The 24,205-nt window shown below is 37.7% G+C and overlaps 1 long non-coding RNA gene across 1 annotated transcript; it reads right to left on the reverse strand.

The window, feature by feature from the left end:
* Nucleotides 1–1,136: 1,136 nt before the first annotated feature.
* Nucleotides 1,137–13,010, reverse strand: LOC131492373 (uncharacterized). Its single transcript, XR_009252036.1, has 2 exons — nt 12,831–13,010; nt 1,137–1,498 (listed from the first exon to the last, which is right to left on the reverse strand). It is a non-coding gene; the product is annotated as an uncharacterized LOC131492373 (long non-coding RNA).
* Between the last annotated feature and the right edge of the window lie 11,195 nt (nt 13,011–24,205).

Below are 24,205 nucleotides of genomic sequence, written 5' to 3' on the forward strand. Positions count from 1 at the left end.
ACAAAAGCCACAAGTCCAGGCAACATTTGAGTTTCTTACATCTTAAAACACATTTGATCAAAACTTGTTTAAGATTATATAGGGCACCTGGGTGGCTCAGTCAGTTGAGTGTCTGACTTCGACTCAGATCATGATCTTGTAGTCCATGAGTTTGAGCTCCACCTTGGGCTCTGTGCTGACAGCTCAAAGCCTGGAGCCTGCTTCGGATTCTGTGTCTCCCTCTCTCTGCCCCTCCCCCACTCATGCTTTGTCTCTCTCTCTCTCTCTCTGTCAAAAATAAATAAACTTAAAAAAAAGATTATAGAGCAAACCAAGGTTAGTTTAAGAATATATATTAGACCCTTTACTACTTCTTTGATGGACCACCTGCTCCCTTTATCTTTTTATTTGTTTGTTTGGGTTGTTTCAGTTTTAGTCAAGAAAGGGCAAAAGTGAGTCTATTTAATTTTTAATTCTACACTTTTTCATAGCAAAAGAGGACCTTGTTTTAAATTCTGCACTCCTGGGGCGCCTGGGTGGCTCAGTTGGTTAAGCGTCCGACTTCAGCTCAGGTCACAGTCTCACGGACCGTGAGTTTGAGCCCGGCGTCGGGCTCTGGGCTGATGGCTCAGAGCCTGGAGCCTGCTTCCGGTTCTGTGTCTCCTTCTCTCTATGCCCCTCCCCCATTCATGCTCTGTCTCTCTCTGTCTCAAAAATAAATAAACGTTAAAAAAAATTTAAATTCTGCACTCCTAATCAAATACTATCCCTGTGAATTAAAACTTGTGCCTTGACGCCAGAACCCACAGTAGTATAAAGACAATAGTTGAATTCTGGGAATAGGAGGTAAGGAGAAAGAGTAGAGGGTTGAGGATTTAGCCTTTGGGAACACTTGTAGTTAGGCAGTGGAGGGACCCTAGGAGAAGCAAGAGCTCAAAACCAGTCCCCAACCCAGTTGTTTATAGTAACCAGTAAAAATACTGATGCTTGTGTATACTTTAAATACAGAACAAAGTGGACTTACATGGACATATATAGAGATGTACATATATGAATGAAGAATTTCTTTCTCTACATAAATCTATATAGATAGATGATAGATAGATAGATGATAGATATCACAGATGCATATATGTGAGGTAACAGCAAGAGGCAGGAGAAAATAAAATTTATTTTATTTTAAAAGAATTTATTCCCTCTGATTCCTTCCAGTGTCACCCCATTTCTACCAGTGACTCTTTCTGGGATTGCTGCTTCAATCTGATGGACTTTGTTTCATGGCTCAAAGCTTTGTCTGGGCTTCTTGTCCTTGTTCCTACATGTAAGCTTGAAGGAGATAACAGCTTCCCAATGTTACCAATCCCAGGGTGCTTTAGCACCTTGTATTGACTCTTTTATTTTTACCAACACCTTTGTAAACTGTTTCTCATTAAGCTTGTCTCAGCTAACCTTTTGAGGGTTCCATCTGCTTCATGATGAGACCCTGAGTGTGATAGGATCCATGTTCTTGTTGATTTTCCTATAAGACATCCAAGTGAAGATATAAATAGGCAAGCAAAAATGAGTCTGGAGAAACCCTAAGGCTGGGAAAGTTTGGGCTAGGGAAAATGACATTTAAGAATCTTCAGCATACAGATGCAGAAGGGGATAGGTATGACCTTTTAGTCTTGGGGAAAGCAAGCCTCCCCTCTCACAGAACTGCCCACTGTCTTGAATTACCATCTTGCTGAATTCAAGGCAGTCTTGGACTGCCCCATCCTCACATTCAAGAAGCCTGACATCTCGGATTAAAGCCTAAACTAATTACCATCCTCCTTCTTAGTGTCTGTCAAGACTAATTTCTCCATGCCTCACATCACTGTTTACCTTGCTTATGAACAGAAGCCCAAATTTCCCAGGCATCCACTTTGGCCAAGGCTCTCATCTCCTTACTGCTGTGTAAATCCCCATAATATGAACTGATTCCTCTCTCCCCTTCAAACTCTTTTGCTTGAAACAATTTTAGATTCTTAATCATATATTTATTTAGTCTATGCCCATAATGGACTATTCAAAAAGATGGCTAACATTTGTCCAAGAAGAGCACAAAATAAATTCACTTAAACCATTTGTTCATAATTACAATAGACACAATGCACTTCCTCACTGAACAAACTCCATAATAAACATTTGGCCATGGGGACAATGAGGCAACTTATACCGATCATTTGTTTACTATTTTGGGTTTACACTGACATACATGGCCACAGACAGTTAATTGGATCTGTAAATACTCCCAGTTAAGTTTAATTAGTTCTCTGTGCAGGATCTAAGGTTATGATAGTTCTGGTGATAATTTTCAATATTATTCTTTTAATTCCACAAGACGTTTGTTTTAAAAAATTGACCTAGAATGTGCTCTGAGAGAAAAAAAAAAAAAGAAAAAGAAATTGGATAAAGGAGTGAGAAATAAGAGTATGAAAAGATTAGTTACTCTGTAAAAAAAGCCAATATGATTGTAGAAGTATTAAAATCCCTGTAGGAGATTTACAGAGAAGTCTGCCCTGGATTAGAATTTGATATCAAATAACTTAACTGAAGTCATACAATTTCTGTGCCATTTGTAGTTGAGTTAATAGCATATGTTCCTGGAGGATTACAGCCAATGATTAAGGAAATTAGGTTTTGTTTGAATTTAATTTAGTTATATAAAGCTGCTACTATAATTTACAGCTTTGATATTTAATATTTAATAACCCAGATCTTAGAAGAATACTAGATATAGCTGTGTCATTATGCCTTGAAATATTATTCCCATAAGTCATTTATATTTGCTGGCTGATAGAGATGTTCATCAACTAGATGGACTCAACAGGAGTCCACTGATAAAGCCACTGCAGTTTTACAGTTTGCTGAGTCCCTTGTACGTTTCCACTCCATTTCCCACACCTGTAACTTACTGAATCATAATTTATCTGGCCGATCAATTGTCATAATAAAGAAACATTGCAGCCTTACTTCAGCAGCCAGCTGTAGGAATGACTCAACTCTGCCGCCTTTCTCTCACATTTTATGTATCTGTCTCATTAAAAACCATAGGAATTTCTCTATGACTATTGCTCCCTCAATATTTTTCTTTCTAGTTTTTCTTTCATTGCTTTGCCACACTTTTTCTGTATCCATCTCCTTGACTTTTTGCTCCTTTTATTCCTTCATTGTTCAGAGACTCTGTAGTAATAATCTCAATTTCTTTCCTGTATAGATCTGTATCTCTTTGTAGAAATTGAATTTTTTCCTCTAATTTATAAAAATTAATCTGGAATTTCTGGCCCTATAGATTAGCATCTAAACATTCCTAATTTTTTACTCCCTCTATATTTATACTACTTCAACTGCTTTTCTCCTTCAGGGCTTGTGATTTAAACCTCTTATCTCCTTTATTCACATGTCTTTTATTGTCCTTAAGAATCCTTCTCCTCACTGTTCTGGTTAGTTTTGTTCCTCACAGTTGCTTTTACTTCTTAGTTTGCACTTCCTTCAAAGACAGGTCAAGTCAGCCCTTCAGAAAATTCACAAGGCACAGTCTCTAGACTCAAAGATTTTAAAGTCTGAACAGAGAATTTACTCAGAAATACCTACCCTAACAATTTATTATATGTATATATAATATATATATGTATATATAATATCATATAGCTAATATAACAATATGAAACATATGTATACATATGTAAATTATATATATTAATTATACATTATACATATACAGAATATATATATATATTCTATATTCATTATACATTATATATATACAGAATATATATATATATATATATATATATATATATATACATACACACTCACGCACACACATATATTCTATAGGTAGATAGCAAGGAGTAGAAATTTATAGAAATGAAATAAAGTTGGACAATACTTAAACATGCAAGTTAAAACACCAAGAGTTTGTTTGAAGGGAATGAAGAAATACATTAATGCATTACAAGAAATGAGGGTTTTTTTTATGCTTTCCTGCCAGCCCTCTAAAAATTTCAACTTCGTGAGCACAATTAATGATGATGACGATGATAATAATAATAATAATGATGAAAACATAGTGATTAAGCACTTGGGTTCTTTAGTTAGATTGGCTGGCTGGCAATCTTGGCTTTGCTGCTTTATAACTGTGTGACTTAGGATAATTTCCTTAACCTTCCTCTGTCTCAGTTTTCAAATATGTAAAATGAGAATAACAATAGTACTCTGTTGACAAAGTTGTTGCATAAAATTTATAAAATGCTCAGAATCCAGTGTCGGATATAGTAAACTCTTAATAACTATTCAATATTATTTATTATTATTATTATTGTTACTGCTAATGCAAAATAAAGCACTAATTAGTAGGAAATAGTGGATCGAACTGAACATTATGAAACAAACAACCATCCTGACAGTAATTGTAAAGTCATTTACCTAATCTGTATCTTTTGACATTATTTTGCTATTTTTCTGGAGTTAAGAATTCTTAGGCATTCTTTGGAGTAGCTCCCAAATAACACAAACTGAAGTCACCAGAACAATATCAACAACCATTCTTCCTGGCTAAAAATTGGTCCACATGAGGAATTGAAGAAAAATCCTGCATCAAGCATATTTGAGATACAAAATATTTTTCTTTTTAAAATTTCTTTTTTAACTTTTAATTTTTGGTAACTGGAGATAGTTGCTTCGAATCCTACAGAGCTGGGAGACCTGGTGGTTGTTAAAATTTTCAACACAAGAACTGGAGAAACAGTACATTTGTGCTAATATGAAAAACAGAACCAAAAAGCAACATCCAGAAGTAGATCAAAAGCTCTCACAACTCAGGTTAGAATTCCATAATTTATTTTAAGAGAATTCACTGAGCATTCATTGAGTGCTGGCTATAGAGAAGTCACTGGATTCTCCCCAGTAAGGAAGTTAAAAGCAGAAGAGGGGGTAATTGAAACAACAGTTCTAATCCTTAATACCTAATACAAAGGAAATGACAGAGTTTATTGTGTTCCACTGAGTCATGAAACACACCAGAACACTCCACGAAAGAAAGAAAATTCAGATTGATCAAGGAGAGAAACAGGATTGACTTTCTCTAGCTCTATTTTTGTTTATTCACAAACTGGACCCAATAGCGTACTGGAAACGGCAAAAATCTACATAGTGACTAATACCAAATAAAACATCGCCAGCTAAAGGGGATTACGGGCAGAATCTACAAGATATAGAAAGACAGCAGCAGGGACAAGAAATCTAAGTTTAAGTTATCTAGAGGAGAGAGGACAGTGATGGGCATTCCTGGGAACAGATTGCCAATAGTAAGAAATAAGGCAGTAGAACCAAACCTAATAGTTATTGAGATACAAAATATTTTTCTATTTTATTTTCTATTCAAAATATTTTCTATTATTATATAAATATAATAATAGTTATAAGGTTTTAGGAATTGCCAATGGTTTTGAATCAGGAAATTTGGGTGTGCATCACAGCCATGCCATTTATTAGCTCCCTGATCTTGAGCAACATTAAGCCTGTGGAGTTTTATTCTCTAAGTAAGGACAACAGAAATAATAGTATCTCTATGCATTACCACCTTATAGGATTTGAGGCTAGTTAAATGTAATTATACTTTGAAATTATAAATATAAATATATGAAAGTATAAATTAAATTTATAATTTTTATACATATAGCACTATTGGAATATAAATTGTTCTTTATTTGAAAGAGAGACAGCATGAATGGGAAGAGAGGCAGAGCGGGGGGAGAGAGAGATAGAAAGAGTGAGAGAGAGAGAGAGAGAGAGAGAGAGAGAATTTTAAGTAGGCTCCATGCTCAGTACAGAGACTGACATGGGGCTCCATTCCACAACCCTGGGATCGTGACCTGAGCCGAAATCAAGAGTCACATGCTGAACCATCTGAGCCACCCAGGTGCCCTGGAATGTGAATTGTTAGTATGATTCTGCTTTTGCTTGAGTTTTCATTGGTGAGGATATTACTTTACTTAATCATGTTATTTTATGAATTGTTTAAAGGGAACTGTCTGTCCAATATATGAAAAAAAATCTAATTTCTACACTGGTCTTAACTCTGTCCCCTCATGCATCACAATTAATTTAATCCTCTATCTAATGTTATTTCTTCAAATATTAAATGATAGCTATCATGATATCCTTTAAGCTTTATATTCTATCTATTAGAGAGGAAAATTCAAGGATTGGTTCAGTTATGTAATGACATTAGAGCTCTGGATTGTGTCTGGTTCCATTATTTACTCAAATATGATATAGTTTCCAGGCCCTGGAAATCCTGGTCATTTTCTGCTAGATTCCCTTGACTTTGTTAATATCCTCAAAATTTGGAGCCTATATCATTGACATACTCTTGCCTAGGTACACATTCCCACTCCTGTTGACCCTTCTCTTTGCCAGCAGAAGCCTGTTTGGTTCTGGTGTAGGAGGGTGGTGTGCTCAAGAAAGGCAGCCTCCCTCAGCCTTACCCCCAAAACCAAGAGGTGAATATTAACAAGTTTAAGCCAATCATGGCAATTTTATTACCCTGCCTTCTTCACAGTCATGTGATGGAGTCTTGGCCACTGAGATATAAAAGGAAGTTGTTAGGGGGGCTTTTTAAAAAGTTCTTACTCCTTAGAAAAGACCCTAGGAGGGGTGCCTGGGTGCCTCAGTCCATTGAGCCTCCAACTTGGGCTCAGGTAATGATCTCACAGTTTGTGGGTTCGAGCACCGCATCAGGCTTCGTGCTGATGGCTCAGAGCCTGGAGACTGCTTTGGATTCTATGTCTCCCTCTTTCTCTGCCCCTGCCCCACTCACACTCTGTCTCTCTCAAAAATAAACATTAAAAAATTAAAAAAAAAAAGACCCTAGGAACACCTGGGTGACTCAGTTGGTTAAGCTTCTGACTTCGACTCAGGTCAAGATCTTGCAGTCTGTGAGTTCAAGCCTTGTGTCGTGCTCTGTGCTCTGTGCTCTGTGCTCCAGCTCAGAGCCTGGAGCCTGCTTTGGATTCTGTGTTTCCCTCTCTCTGCCCCTCCCACATTCGCACCTCTGTTTCTCTCTTCTCTCAAAAGTAAAAAAAAACATTAAAAAAGCTTTTAGAAAACTCCCAAGTCCAGGTTTAACCCCTATCCTGTCTGTGGGAAGCTTGTTTCTGAAGTTGTGAAGTTTGAACCTGCTACAGAGAACTAGAGATGATGGCAGGAGAAAAATCAAGGTTATTGTAAGGCCACCAACACATAGCTCCTTATCCATGAAACCACTGAATTCACAAACATTCATTTTTCCCTTTTCCAGACATTCTTATGCAGGATAATCAATTGTAGTCATTGCTTAAGCTCCATTTAAATGTGTAGCAGAATCTGTTGATTCCCCAACCCATCCCTTCTGCCCACCTGAAATGATCTGTTGCTATAACAGCTAGTTGTCAACACTCTGATGTTTTTCTATCTCAAATTCCTACACCTCTTCTCTTCCTGAAGGTGCAATGATAAGATGGGAGAGGATAAGTTTTAGCCGCTGCTTTCTAACCTTCAATCAGCAGAGAATGGGATTTAATGGAGTTGGGGATCAAGCCACTCCACAGTCTGGTGGGGCATTTCTGAAATGCATTCTACACCATTTCTCAGAGGAGTCCAGCAGAGTCCCAATAGCCCAAAGTAGAAACCCACTTAGTAACACAATCTTTGCTGGCTTATTTCCATTCTTTTGCTCACTTTTTCTCCCCTCAAATTGCTTTCCTTGACTTTGGGATCACCTTTTATTTTTTTATTTTTTTTAAAAATTTTTTTTAACGTTTATTTATTTTTGAGACAGAGAGAGACAGAGCATGAACGGGGGAGGGTCAGAGAGAGGGAGACACAGAATCTGAAATAGGCTCCAGGCTCTGAGGCATCAGCACAGAGCCCGACGTGGGGCTCGAACCCACGGACAGTGAGATCGTGACCTGAGCCGAAGTCGGACGCTTAGCCGACTGAGCCACCCAGGCGCCCCTGGGATCACCTTTTAAATAAATTTTATGTGCATAAGACCTTGTCTCAGGGTCTATTTTTGAGGAACCCAAATTAAGTTGGGTATTGTATGACTTGTAGCTGAAAGCATTCTGGTGCAAATGTGGTAGAGTACTATACTGCCCAACAGAACTTTCTGTGATGGTAGAAATGTTCCATTATCTGTGTGGTCCAGTATGGTAGCCCTTAGTCACATGTGGCTATAAAGGTTGTGAAATGTGACTAATGTGAGTGAGGAATCGAATTTTTCATTTCATTTCACTTGAATCCACTTAAATTTAAATAACTACATGCTGCTAGTAGCTACCATATTGGCGAGTACCGTATTGGCCAATTGTGAATCAAGTGAATGAAAGAATTGTCTCCTTATTTTTTTAAATGCCAGAATTATATTCCACAACCATACATTTTGCTCAGTGAAGACTCGTATTAGCTAGGCTTTGTGAAGAATACAAAGAAGAACAACATAAGCAGCTTCTGCCTTCTAAAACCCAATCCAGTCAGGGAAACACACTAACATCTAAATATGTAAGAACAAGATACATGTTGTAAGAGTGGTATAAACAAAGCACTATGGGAAATAAAAGGATGCACAATTAATTTCTGCCATAGAAATCCAAGAATACTTCACTGAGGTAGCATTTGAGCTGAATCATGAAGATAAATACAGTGTCTTTAGGGGGGACAGGAAAAGAATTACATTTATAGATAGAGAAAGGAAACATGGGGAAGCAGTACAAACAAGAAGGAGAATGCAAGTGGCCCAACAAAGCTATAGAACAAAACGTCAGGTGAGGCCGAAAGTACACAGAGCATTGCATTTCATGTTAAATACACTTAACTTTCATTCTATGAGGGATAGATAAGTCTTCAAAGTGTTTGAGCACAGGTGATGATGACTGTTTGTTAGTAACATAATTGGTTATAAATAGGAATGATTGGAAACTCAGAATTCAGTTAGAAGTCTACAACACCAGTCCACGTAACAAATGGTGTTGATGTGAACTCTGTCCATAGCATTGAGAATAAAAACAAGAGGCAGGTTCAGACTTACCTAACACGTAGACGTGCTAGGTCCTGACCACAAACTGAAAGATGGTTATGAGACCAGAGTTGGAGATGGCAAGAGACTCAGGGAGGGATGTGGTTTGGGGACAAAAGATACACGGACATGAAAGAGGTGCTCAGTAGACAACTGGACGGACAAATGCCAGGTGTTGGTGGTCAGCTGCGTCAAAAGATGCAGAGTGTGAGCAGGAAGAATGACAGAAGGTCTTGAAGTTGACTTGGAGCTCAAGGAGGATGAAGAGTTTGGAAAAACCAAAGTGAAGCAAAGGGAAGGATTAGCTTTTGTTTTGTTGTGCTTTGTTGTAAGAACCACAGTATTTTTCTAGCTAATGTTGGGTAAGAGATGGCCACTGTTTAAGTTCACTTGTTGATTTGACTCATTATTTCAGGCTACTGAGTTTATTTTTTGACTACCAGTTACTGCACAGAAAAGTGACTGTGTTTTTCCAGTTGTTTGTTTTTGTATTTTTAGCCTGGGTGCATTATTTAAAATATAAAATAATTGAATACAAGGAAAAGCTAATCACTTTCCTGAAAGAGGAAGTGGTATTATAAAAATTGTGTAGTGGATGCTGTGGTACACAGCCTGTACTGTGGTACTGTCAGCTCCTAGCTGAGTTCTTTTCCAGGAACTATCCTTGGCCTTGACCACTATACTTCTTCCTTGGAGGCAGCCTGTAACCATTTACTGGTTGATATAGCACTTTTGTTTCAATCCTGGTCAGTTTGGCAGTATCATCTCAGCACTTAGCTCCCTCAGGGATCAACTGAAGCCTGTGTTGGAACTTCGTGGCAGCTCAGCTTCTCCATTGCACCCCTCACCCAGTCTCTCCCACGCATTATTCCCAGAGCACTCCCAATTAAACTAGGTGCACGCAAAGCTCCATCTTGATGTCTGTTTCCCTGAGGAACCCCACTCAAGGTGAATTGCAGAACAAAACCTTGGTATTTTTTAAAACTGATTTCTGATTTTTTAATTTAATATTATTTTTTGAGAGAGAAATAGAGAGAGCGCAAGCAAGGGGAGAGGGGCAGAGGAATAGAGAGAGATTCCCCTGCAGGCTCCATGGCTCAGTGCAGAATCTGAAGCAGGGCTCAATCCCACGACCCTGGGACCATAACTTGAGCCATCTGACTGAGCCACCCAGACGCCCTCTGATAAAACCATTTTAGATATCATTTGACGTATCTGGATTCTTTTTACATTTGAAAAAGAAGATTAATGAGGTTTTTAAAAAGTTATGTTAATTTAATCAGCATGGTGCTGGTGCAACAATATGGAGACAAATGAATAGAGAGAACAGATATCTCAGAAACAGATCCTCCGGTACACAAGAATTTATTATATTATCAAGGTCATTGACATCACAAAAATATGATAAATATTAATGGCATAACATTTAAAGAGGAGAAGAATGACTATTCACTAAATGGTGCTGGAAACACTGGATAGGAAAAAAAAATTAATTCTTATGTATTTAAATAAATCCCAGATGGGTTAGCTCAATTTCGCCAATAATGAAGGAAACAAATTTGAACATCCGTGAGATATTGTCTTTGACTTGTCATATTGATGGAAAAAGCATTGATGAGGACATGGGGATAAAAGAGTGCCCTTATATACTGTTAGTGGAAATGTAAATTGCTGCAGCTTTTTTTTTTTTTTTTTTTTTTTTTTTTTTTTTTTTTTTTACATTTTTTATTTATTTTTGGGACAGAGAGAGACAGAGCATGAACGGGGGAGGAGCAGAGAGAGAGGGAGACACAGAGTCGGAAACAGGCCCCAGGCTCCGAGCCATCAGCCCAGAGCCTGACGCGGGGCTCGAACTCACGGACCGCGAGATCGTGACCTGGCTGAAGTCGGACGCTTAACCGACTGCGCCACCCAGGCGCCCCTGCTGCAGCTTTTGAAGGGCAATCTGATATGTACTATGAGAAACTTTCAAAGTGCATATCTTTGATTTAATTTATTAAACTTTTAAATGGAAGAAAAATATAAATATTAGGAATAACATATATACATGAGAAACTTTATAAAACTTAAGAGTTTTTACAAATTTATTCACTTGTGCACATATAAAAATAAACATGTGCAATCACATAACCACCACCCAAATCAAAATATGAAATGCTTTCAGCATTTTAGAAGTCTCCCTGGTGTTCTCTCCTAGATAATATTCCCCTCTCAATAAGTGAGTAAGACAGACACGTTCTCTCATGGAACTTATGGTCTATTGGGGGAGACACTTTTTTTTTTTTTGAGAGACAGAGTGTGTGCACATGCATGCATGCGAATGGAGGAGGAGCAAAGGGAGAGGGAGAGAGAATCTTAAGTAAGTTCCACACTCAGCACAGAGCCCTACGAGGCAGGGCTTGATCCCACTACCCTGGGATCATGACCTGGGCAGAAATCAAGAGTGAGACATTTAACCCACTGAGTCACTCAGGCACCCCTGAGGGAGATAAATATTAAGTAAATAATTACACAAGTGGTTATTAACAATTTATATCAATATTACAGTGAAAAATTATAAGTGCAAAAAGAGAAATACTATGTATATTGGGGAAACTGAGGGAAGACACATCAGAAGAAGTGATATTTAACATGAAAGATGAGGAGTTAGGTAGGCAAGGGAAGTGGGGAAGGAAAAAACCTTAAGGAGAGGGAACAATGTGTGTTCTGAGTTGGAAAAGAGCTTCAAGGGTCTGAAAAAGAAAAATAGTGTTGGTTAGCACAAGAGTCAATGAAGGAGGCTGCAGAGACAGACAATAGCCAAACCCTGCGTTAATAAGCTAGCAAAAGATGCTTATTTATACCTAATTGTAATGGAAAGCCACTCAATGGTTTTAAAGGAAAGTACAACTTAAAATGATCATTTTGGACCACTGTGAATACAATGGGTTGTTGGGAAGACAGAGTGGAATTTGCAAGACTAGAAAACAAAACGAAAGGAAACAAAAAATAGAGAATTCCAAATGTATTTTTAAAGTTGCCTCTACTGAGCTCAATGACCAAAAGGATGAGAAGGCTGAGAACAACAGAGATTTAAATTTATGTAAAAGAAGAGCTTTGAAGGATCTACATAAAACTGCTGGCTATTACCTCTGCTTTGGGTTTGGATGAGGGAGAAGGATTGAGGTAGAGTTTCACTTTCCACTCTGTACTCTCCAAACTAAAATGGTGGCGGTGGTCATGATGATGGTAATGGTAGCTTCAAGTTATTTAAAGGACCTTGCATTATTACCTGTGATTAATTGCCTTATTTAAAGGAAATAAAGGAAATGGTCATTAATTTGACTTCATAAAATAATTTTTATTCTATAAACTAAAGATAACATAATTCATATTAAAAAGCAAAGTATAAAACTGAAAGCAATATTACTACAAGTCTGATAGTGGATTGAGATAATTATTGAGTGGATTGAGTCAAATTATTAAGGTTTGGATATTTTCCACACTAATCAACAATTCACAAAAGGATAGAAATACTTTTCCTAGCTTTATTGAGATATAATTGACATATAATATTGTGTAAGTTTAAGGTATTAAGGTTATTGATACACGTTTCAAAATGATTACCACCATAGGGTTAGCTAACACCTGCATCACATTACATAATTGCCATTCCTTTTTTGTAATGAGAACATTTAAGATCTAATCTTTTAACCACTTTCAAGTACATAGTACAGTATTATTAACTTTCTTAACCATGCCTTACATGAGATCCCCAGAACTTACTCACCTTAGAACTGGAGTTTGTATCTTCTGCCCAACATCTCCACTTTTCCCCAATCCTCCAGCCCCTGGTAACCACCATTCTAGTCTCTTGTTTCTACGGCATTTTTAGAATCTACATTTAAGTGATGTCATACAGTATCAGTCTTTCTCTGACTTATTTCACTTAATATAATGCTTCAAACTCTATCCATGTTGTGGCAAATGGTAGGATGTTCTTTCTCATGTCTGAATTTTATTCTATTGTATAGATACACCACAGATTTTATCTATCCATCCACTGACAAACGCTTGTGTCATTTCCATATCTTAGCTATTTTGAATAAGTTTGTAATGAACATGGGAGTCCAGATATCTTTTTTGATATCCTGTTTTCATTTCTTTTGAATATATGCCCAAGAAGTTGGATTACTGGATCATCTGGTTTTCCATAGTGACTGTACCAATTTACATTTCCATCACATCTCAACCAACACTTGTAATCTCTTGTCCTTTTGATAATCATTCTAACAGGTGTGGCTTGATATATTATTGTGGTTTTGATTTGAATTTCCCTGATGGTTAGTGATATTGAACCTCATTTCATTTACCTGCCACTTGTGTCTTCTTTGGAAAATGTCTATTCAGTTCCTCAGTCCATTTTTTTAATCACATTGTTTGGATTCTTTGCTGTTGATTTGCATGAGTTCTTTATACATTTTAGATATTTATCAAACTGAGATTGAAGAGTAAGAAGGGAGGTGGAGGAAGGAGTGAGATGGGCCATCTTAAGCATCAATGTAGTAAGTTAAATTGTTGTGAGTCTGGCAGTTAGGCACTACTGTATATGTGTCATTACAATTTTCATATTCTTTGACTTGAACTTTTACCCCAGGGACTCTATTCTCATGAAATAACACAAATATTAAGATGTCTTTTTGCACCCTCTGTAGCCATTATTTGTAATACAACATTGGAAACAATACAAGGCACAACAATACAAGGTAAATGGTACATCTATGATTATCATAGTCATTTAAATTTACATGGAGAAATGCTTAAGCTGTCATTTGAAATGAAAATATATTTTTTATGTCTTCTTGATGCATTACCCTTTTACGACTCCTGCCTATGCAGGCTATACATATACGTAGCCTTAGTCCTACCAGTATCAACAACCAGATTTTACCACAATGCAGCCACTTGATTTTAATCTTGGACAATCTTTGGAAGGCCCAATTTACATCCCTGTCTGCCTTATCTAGCCTCTCAGATCTCCAGCCATTCCATTTAAGATGGATGGCATTCCCTGCAGGAACACTACAGCAGGATTCAGATCCATTGGATTGTTGTAATAACAACAATATGTTGTTATATATGGAATAACAAACACATTCCAGAAGAAATAAATTAGAAAGGTTAAAGTCACTGTAAGATAATCTGAAAATCTGTTAAAAATAAAACGAGGGCTAATATAACAGTCAATGTAGATGGAAGAGAGCAACAGCCAGCAAAAAGGAGAGCTGAGAATTCATACTTGTCAGTGTAGCCAGTCCTCTGCTCTGTGTCTAACACACACTCCAAATCTGCTCAATGGCATGATTCCAGGTTAGTTTTGTCTCTGCACTGGACGGCAAAATATTTGAAGGTCTTTACCTGCTAACTTACTTATATAGAAACTTGCATAGCATCAAACAGTTTACATTCAAAATGTATTTATTCTATTCCTAAAACGTCTAACCTTGAGAGCAGGAGACTGAGAAAATTCAGACCCCGTAATCTCTGGAGAATGCATGGGGCGGGGGTGAGATGGGGTGGGGGAATAATAGAAGACTGACCGTCATTCTCCCCTTTGTTCACATACTTCATACATTACAGTTCCGTATTATTTTTCGACAATTTAAATAATGAAATGCATCAGTTTTATTAAAAATACACATATAAAAGCATATTACTATGTTTCCTATAATCTTTCATTATTTTTAATGATATAGGAGTCGGAAGCTGGAAGAATGTATGGATATGGTTTACCTGTATTTAAATTTTTTTTAACATTTATTCATTTTTGAAAGGTAGAGAGAGACAGCGCGAATAGGGGAGGGGCAGAGAGAGAGGGAGACACAGAAACAGAAGCTGGCTCCAGGCTCCGAGCTATCAGCACAGAGCCTGACGCAGGCTCAAACTCATGGACTGAGACATCATGACCTGAGCTGAAGTCAGCCACTTAACCCACTGAGCCAACCAGGCCCCACTGTTTATCTGTATTTTAATCCTATTCAAACCCAGGATGAGAAGTAGCTGCCTGAAGCAAACCCAACAGAAGAGTAGTGCTGTTAGTGGAGGTGCTGGCAGTGGTAACAGCAGGCGTAGTAGCAGAGGTAGAATTAGTGGCTATGGCAATAGCGGTAGAATATGTGTGTCCATTCAGCCCTGTGGATTTTTGTTACCTTCTTTATCATCATCATCCTAATAAACAACACTGTGACATCACTGTGAAATCATTCCCATTTCACTGAAGGGAAGAATGAGGCTCAGAGCTTTTGCCTAACAAATACTAAAACCAATACAAAATTCTATCACTTCATTCCTAGACCTGTCAGTTTCACTATTTTTCCAGGAATCTTCATATTTATTCATCCCAAGCCAATACACACAACAAATTGGCACAAGTATATTATAAATTCAAGTGTGCTGTGTTTCTCAATATGAAAAAATTGAATCCAATAATTTTTAATTATTTAATTGACTTATTCTAATCAATAAGTCTGACAGAATAGTGATGACTATAAAGCCTTCTGATTGTATTTATCTCATTGTCAGTGACCTTTTCCCAGAAAAGGTAAAACTGGAAAGGTATGGAAATGAAGTTCAGTGTGTCCTTGGGACACATTATCATTTTGAAGTAGTTCTGAGTAGGAAATGATCTACTATTGTGGCTGAAAATGAAAATTGCTGCAGGGTCATCTGGATTTCAAAAATTATTCTAATGAATCCTAAGCCTAATATAAACTTTATGTGAGTTATCACCTTATAGTAACTGGTGCTAACAGACGCCATCCCTAAATACTATCATTTGATGACAATTAATAAGCCTTATAAAAGTTTTGCTCCTGAGCAACTCACCTCCTGCTAAAGAAACTGTAAATCTTCACTTTACTCTGCGATTTCTGCTGAGACACACACTTCAGGAGTTAAATTGGTGACCATTTTAGAATTGTGAATTTTAGCATCCGTGAAGTCTGCCAGTTTGTTATTTTCATGTTGCTGTGAATCACTTCCTAACTGTCATTTCCTTTTACTTTTCCTGTCATTCCTAAGGCTTCGCCACAGCCTGATACTCACTGGAATACCTAATACTCTGTTGTTTCTGTGGTGGCCAAGCACTTTTCTCTGTGACATGAGATGGTGCGCGTGCCTCCATCACTACCGCCATCACTGCCACCATCACTCAGGAAACACTTGCCCAGCACCTCCTCCTTAGCACAGTCTGGATAAAGCCTGCTTCTTTCCTTGAAAAGGGACCGTCCTTCTTTGTATGTGCAGATATTCTTCCTTAAAGCATTTTTTAAAATTTTTGTTTATTTTTGAGAAAGAGTGTGTGAGCGGGGAAGGGGCAGAGAGAGGGGGAGACACAGAATCTGAAGCAGGCTCCAGGCTCCGAGCTGTCAGCACAGAGCCCAACGTAGGTCTCGAACCCATGAACTGTGAGACTATGATCTAGTCCCTTTAGAAGTTTGACTGTATAACCATGGGTGTAAATTAAAAGGAGAGGGGCCCCTCAGTGGCTCAGTAGGTTAAGTCAGAGTCTTAGCTGACTGAGTCACCCAGGTGCTCCTTCCTTAAAGCATTTCAATAGCAATTGTACATTTATTTTTTGCATCAATGGGCTCTATTTTCCATTTAGATTTTGATCTCATGAAGATATAGGAAAAAGATGAAACTAATGATACTGATGATTTTAAATGCTAACATTGTGTAGGGAGTATTTTACTGGGACTAAACATTTACGCCATGCATTTACTTCAAGCAGAAAGATGAGAAAGTGAAGTATCAAGAGGGGATACCATGACCAAGAATTTTTAGGGCCCAGAAATAATTTCCAGCATTAGACTTTTCAGAAGAGAATTGAGATAAAAAAATAACTCCCCCTTCTTTTATTCAGATATTGTGCTCCTTGTTTTGGTTGTTACATTTTTCTTCTTAACCTAGCATCTTGGGTTGGCGGGGGGTGGGAGAGGGGGATTCATTATGTACCAAGAATGCATCCAAGCATTTTACATGCAATATCTCATATAAATGTTACAATAACTTAGAAACAAAGGCTTAGGAATTTAAATAACTTATTCAAATCAAATAGCTAATAAGAAGCAAAAGCCAAGACTTAGACACAAATCTTTCTCTAAATAGAATTTAAAGCTTTAGTATTTTGGAAAAATATACCAGGAGCTTCTACTTGATTCAATAAAATTTTTTTGTGGGACATATTCCCTAAATCATATTTGAGTTATTTCACTCAGCAAATTTATCTTAAGCACCTATTGTGTATTGGGCACTATTTAGATATTGGCATGAAAGTTCTGGCATTCCAGATACAGGGAAAAAAATAAACATAAAGGAAATTGCACAGGGTGAATTATAATGAAGTGAATGTCACAAATTATGGCATAAGAATACAAAAGGCCTGGCTATGCACAAAAATAGCAGAAATTATATGAAGCTTGTAGCAAGATTGATTACAAGTTTTAAGGTATCAGTCAGAAATACAATCCTGCTTGAAAATAACACAAAGACATGACATGAGTAATTACAAATAATCTTTATCTGTATTTAGCGTTGGCTGAGCTTTTATGAGAACAAGTTGTTCCAGTGTGACCACATTATAAGCAAGATACAAGAAACTTGGAGAGAGTCCAGAGGTCTATAATGAAGATAATTAAAATGTAAAAAGAAAAATCCTTGAGGAAATATTAGAGGATTTGGGGCTATTTTGTCTGAGGAGAGCAAGAATGTGAGCAGGGACAGCCTTCATAACTATGTCAAAATACAAAAAGAATTTTCAGAGAATGGGAAATAGTTGTTCCCCTTTTACACTAAAGAGAGAACAAAAGAAACGTGTATTCCCCAGATGGCAACACCATAAAGATGATATTATCCTGTTTAAGGAGAGTCATCTTCATTCTCCCTCTTGGGACTTGTAAGTAGACAGAAACAAAAACTTTATGACCAGAGGACAGAAGTTTCTCTTCTCACACCTTTCCTGACACACATAGCCAGAGTATCCATCTACCAACCAAAGGCATAACTCGACAACATAAATGTTCCTTCATTTTCTGGAGGAATGTACATCAGAGGCCAGAGGTCTGAAACTCTTTTGGCTGGTCATGTATTTTATAAAATTGAATTGTTTACCAAAATTAAGAAAAATATTTTATATAATAATAGAAATCCCTTATTCCTCTAGTTAAAAAAAATAATCAGAATACCAGAGAAACCTGGCGCCCAGTCTTCCTGAGCGGAGGGTATATAGTGCAGTTCACATTCAATAGTCCATGTGCATGGGGTGCCTGCGTGGCTCAGTCGGTTCAGCATCTGACTTTGACATAGGTCATGATCTCATGGTTTGTGAGTTTGAGCCCTACATCGGGCTCTCTGCTGTCAGCACAGAACCTGCTTCAGATCCTGTCTCCCTCTCTCTCTGCCCCTCTCTGCTTGTGCTCTCTCTCTTTCAAAAATAAGTAAACAAAAAAAATATATAGTCCATGTGCAGTGTGCCCAAGTCCCCACCATCTCCTATACCACTCATACCTTGCTTCTTTCACTCCTTCTTGCTGCCTGCCTAGTCCCTTTAGACATTTGAGTCTATAACCATGGGTGTGAGTTAAAAGGAGAGGGGTGCCTGGGTGGCTCAGTCAGTTAAGCATCTGTGGGACTCTTGATTTCTTCTCAGGTTATTATCTCACAGTTCATGGGTTCCAGCCCCGCATCTGTCAGCACGGAGCCTGCTTGGGATCCTGTCTCCCTCTCTCTTTGCTCTTCCACTGCTTTCTCTCTATTCCTCTCTCTCTCTCAAAATAAATAAATAAATAAACATTAAAAATTTAAAAAATAAATAAAAGAAGCAGTGAAAGGGGCCTTTGCCAAACCTAACTGGCTTATGGGGTTGCCTCCTGGTTCCCTCTTGCTATCAATTTATTTGGAGCTATGCAACGTATTAGTGCTAGTATAGGGTCCCTGAGCAATAGTGCACGAAGAGGAGATACCAAAAAGAGATAATCCTCCATGGTCTTCCAAAAGTATTCTACAGAGCAAGGCTTTTCTAAGATTGGGACTGTGTAGTAGGGACCTCTTCAAGACACAAAGAACTGTAGCACTGGATTTTCTTGGAGAATCATTTTTATTCAATGAGAAGTCTTTTTAAAAAAATGATTACTATACTAAAGCAAAGTATTATATTATGCAAAATTCAAGAGCATTTACAAGATAAAGTACAAAAGTTAAAGTCATTTGTCACTAGTAACAGAGAACCAGGTTTGCATATTTCTGCCTTTGGTGGTAATTTTGTTGGCAGACTTTGAGGAGCATGACAGATTTCTGCCAACTCTACATCATTTTAACTTCTATTTCCTGTAGCTTCAGCCTCTCCTGAATCTCTTCTTGGAATTCTTATAAGTATAGGGTATGTGTCCAAATCACAAACAAATCCTAATTAAAATTATTCCCACAAAAATTAAGGAACTCTTGATTAGAAAAGTTATTTTAAAATTTATCCCCAATTTGGGGCACCTGGATGGCTCAGTCAGTTACGTCCAACTCTTGATTTTGGCTCGGGTCATGATCTCATGGTGTGTGGGTTTGAGCCCCACATCAGGCTTTGCGCTGATAGCATGGAGACTGTTGGGGATTCTCACTGTCCCTCTCTCTCTGCTCATGCTCTCTCTTGCTCAAAATAAATAAACATTTAAAAATCTCTTCAGCCAGGTGGCCCCAGGCTCCCTACCACTCAGTAGCTATGTGACTTTGAACTATGATCTTCAATTTCATCGGTCCTTCAGAAGATTGTTATGAGATTTAAAGGTGTCAATATTTGTAAGGCATCTAGAAAAACACTTGGAATATAAATCAGTGGTACAAATCCAGTTGTGGGGAAGTTTGAATTTTCTAACTTTTTATTTTTAGGTAGAAGGGCTATAGCTATTCATATAAGGAACTTCATCACCTCAGACTGAGGTGGTAACCTTGGTTTGAATATATCTATCAACCAACTCTCCAGTGATCCAACCTGCAGTAGCATTAGAAGAGAAAGCCAAGTGCCAACAAATAGAACTTCTAACTCCAAACAACTATTTAACTATGTTTGACATCCCAAAAAGCAATCAAAAACTAGAACAAAAGGAAACTCTGCCCAAATAGTATGTATTTCAGAAATGGGAGAGACTTGGTCTCTAAATTTTATTTTGAAAAATCATATTTTAAATAAATGGGGAAATATTTAGCCCTATTCTATTCAGGAGCATTTAAATAAGACCAACTCTAGGTATTTTTTGTATTTGTTAGGAGATGATGAATTGTTTTTGTTTTTGTCTGAAAGATTCTAAAGGCATAGGTTCTATTCTAGATATCATACTCAAAAGATTAACTAGACCCCATTAAAAACACAAGATTATGCTAAGAGTAAGAACCCATGTGTTTGCTCTATTATAATATACTCCATGATTAAATGGCAGTAAAAACCTAGCCAACTTCAAGCTCTTCTGATAAGCTTTGTCTGGTAGTTCTTAAACTTTTTGGTCTCAGAACCACTTTACATTCTGAAAAACTATGAAGAACCCCAAAGAGCTTTTGTTTATGTGGATTATATAAACAATTATTTATAGAATTGGAACATTTAAAAAGAGAAAAATGTAAATATTTCTGTTCATGCCATTAAAAATAGCATTAAAACAAATGGATGCTAAAATAAATGACATCTTTTTATGAAAAAATAACTACATTTGCCAAAGTCAAAAATGAATAAGTAAAACCATTAGTGACAAGCGTGGCATTGTTTGCAAATCCCTCTAATGTCTGATTTCAGACAATATGGCTGAGTTCTCCTATCACCTACTGCATTTATCTGCTACAATACATGTTTTGGCTGAAGTATGTGAAGATAATCTGGCCCCCACAGATATTTTGGAAAGGAAGAGTGTTTTAACAGCCTTCTTAGACAATTTTGTATATTCTTTTTTGATAATATACTCAAACCTGGAAAGTGGTAGTTTCTTAAAGGTTAGTTGCAATATGGAATCGGAAACAATATCAGTGAGTTTTTTGCACTCATTGTAATTATATCTATATATCTGTCTTGTACTTTCAATGTTTTTTTTTACCCGTGCATAATTTTGTAACATTATGCATCGTCATTTGGAAAATTTGACTCGCTGAATTATGTAAACAATCCAAATGATGACACAGCAATGTCAAAAAACACAGTTATTAATTCATATACCATCAATCTTACCAGAAAAGCCTTTCAGAATTGAAATACTCTGAAGCTCATGGTAACAGATAAACATTTTCTGAAATTCTAATTTTATCTTGAGAGCGCCAATTTTATCATTAAGAATGAATGCTGTCATTTATTTTCCTGGAAGTAGGAGGCTCACCTGTTTATTCGTAAGAAAATGTTCAAATACTCAAGTCAGAATAATTACAGTTTGTCAGTTCAGCTTGTAACAATCACACAAGGGGTTTCCTTCCTGACAACCATTATGCTCTGGGATGCAGCAGAAATGTTTCACACACACTTCCCTCTTCACCACATAGAATATTAAAAAGATTTAATAAAATCCAGAGTTCGGATTTAATAAAACTAATAATTTCTGTCGCTTCATCAAGGGCATTCTTAAGTAAAGCTGGCATTTTCTCTGCCTTTCTTTTTCCCCGGTGAAGGCTGGTCATGGTGCATATGACCTCTACAGCCACCGTACCCTTTGATGCCCCTGCCCTGACGCATGCTAAGGTGCCAGCTGTTTGATCGTTGCTTTTGCACCATCACTACATGTAGACCGGGGGAGGGTCGAGGGTGGGGGGAGTCAAATACCATCTTAGCATTATTATTGAAACAGTTTTGACCTCCCGGACCTCTTGAAAAAGTTCCGAGTCAAACTGCAGACCACAGTTTGAGTACCGGTGACCTAGCTTCGGGACATTCTCTCTTCTCTGAATTCCTATAGTGACTATCGCCTTTACAGTTTGTTTAATACTGCCTCTTTTCACATCTCTTCTGTCATTATCTCGAATTTCCATTTGCATTTTTTATTATTATGGTTATCTTTCTGCAAGCTCTGCTTGGTTCCCTCCATAGGTAGCAGTGTCTCGCTACTCCAAACCTGGTGCGTGGATCGGCAGCATTAGCATCACCTGGGAGCTTGTTAAAAATGCAGAATTTCACCCTAGCATTATCGAATCACAATCTGCATTTTAACAAAACCCACGGGCGATGTGTATGCACTGGTGTAGTGGAGACCCAGAATATTCACCTCTCACTCTCTTTTTCAGTGTCTGTCATTACTCTATTAAAAAAAATACTCCAATTCCATCACATGAGGTTGGCTCCACGTTTCCCTTACAGAGGTGGGTGTATAAGTCAGGGAAGCTATTTAGAATACTCCATCTCTGTGAACAGAGTGATTGGTCCATGGATGGGCATGTGTAAACCAGGCCAATCAGAGTTGTTTTTCAGAAACATCTGGATGCTAGGAGAAAGGAAATGCCCTTTTCTCTAGGATTGTTAGCTGTAAAGTCAATGTAAATCTAAAATTGCTGCTGGCCATTTTTGGTGCAACAAGAAGGAAAGCTCTCTGAAATGATTGCAAAAGAGGAGGTCAGAAGTCAGAGATGAAGTGAGACCCTCGATGACATCATTTGAGCTCCTGGATCCAGCTCTGCTTGAAGTCATATATCCTCATGATTTGCAGTCATATGAATCAATAATTCTGCTTCCTTGGCCGAAGTTAGTTTGAACTGGCTTTCTGCTTCTTGCAGCCAAAAGAGTTCTGACATAAGGCGAAATAATCTGTAAAGCCAAAGCATATAATTTGTATTTTTGTAACCCTAGCAAGTGCCTTGAATATGATAGTCATTGTTATTCATCAGCTCAGCCCTCATTTAGTTGAATCTCCTCATTTTATACTTTTCTAGAATGTTCATTGGATAATGTCACACCTGGCTCAAATACTACAACTGATCCTAATCAGCGCAGGGAGGAGTGAGTATATATGTTTAAAAAACTTTACACAATTAGCTGTACCAACTCCTAACGGCTTCTCTGTTAATTCTTCTCCACCTGTACCCTTTATCCCATTTTCCGGTTCTTGAAGGAATCCTATACTTTCATGCCACCAAGACTTTGCATGTGCTATGCCCACTATACCCTGGATATCTGATGATCTCCTATTTGTTCTTGAAGAGCCTTTTCAAAGATCACCTCATTTGGGAAGTCTTTCCTAATGCCCACTCATTCCCTCCCTGAAATTCTATTCCTTCTGGATTCTTTATCAAGCCTTCACAAACTGTATTTAAAATTTCTTGCAAATTTGTCAGTGTAGGCCAAAAAATTGTGAACCTCCTGAATGCAGAAATTTCATCTTTCATCCCTGTGTTCCCAGGCTTAGTAGAGAACCTGACACTTAATAAGCACCCTTTAAGTTCTTATCAAAATCAAACTATAAAAATAGCAAGTAAGACAAGGATTTTAGTCATTACCCTTGAACTCTGCCATTTATTTGCTCTGTGACCTGAGTTAAATCACATATGCTACTGAGATCCTGCAGTTTTTCCTCCATAAAATTTTTCATCTCCTTGTCTAGTATGATAATTCCATAGACTAGCAGGCAGGAAAATGACTCCCCCCACCGATGCCTATGCCTTAATCCCTAGAACCTGTGACTATGTTATATTACATGGCAAAAGAGACTTTGCAGACATACTGGAAGTTATAGACCTTGATATGGTGAGAGTTTGGATTATTCAACTGGGTCTAATCTAACCACAAGAGGAGAATATTCTTAACTGAGAAGCAGAGGGGTAGGCAGAAAGGAGGGATCAGAAAGTTTCAAAGCTTGAAGAAGACTTGATCCACCATTGCTGGCTTTGCAGATGGAGAAAAGAAGCCATGAGTGAAGGAACGTGGGGAGCTTGTAAAAATTGAGAATAACCCCTGGCCAATAGCCATAAAGAAATGGGGACCACAGTCCTACAACCACATAGGCATGAACTCTGCCAACAATATGAATGAGCTTGGAGAAGAATACATATCCAGAGCTTTGAGGAAGGACAACAGCCCTACAGACACCTTGGTTTTAACCTTGTGAAACCCGCATCAGAGAACGGCTAATCCAACCTGTGCCTGTACTTTTGACC

The sequence above is a fragment of the Neofelis nebulosa genome, chromosome 13, assembly GCF_028018385.1.
Source record: "Neofelis nebulosa isolate mNeoNeb1 chromosome 13, mNeoNeb1.pri, whole genome shotgun sequence".
NCBI classification, from domain to species: domain Eukaryota; kingdom Metazoa; phylum Chordata; class Mammalia; order Carnivora; family Felidae; genus Neofelis; species Neofelis nebulosa.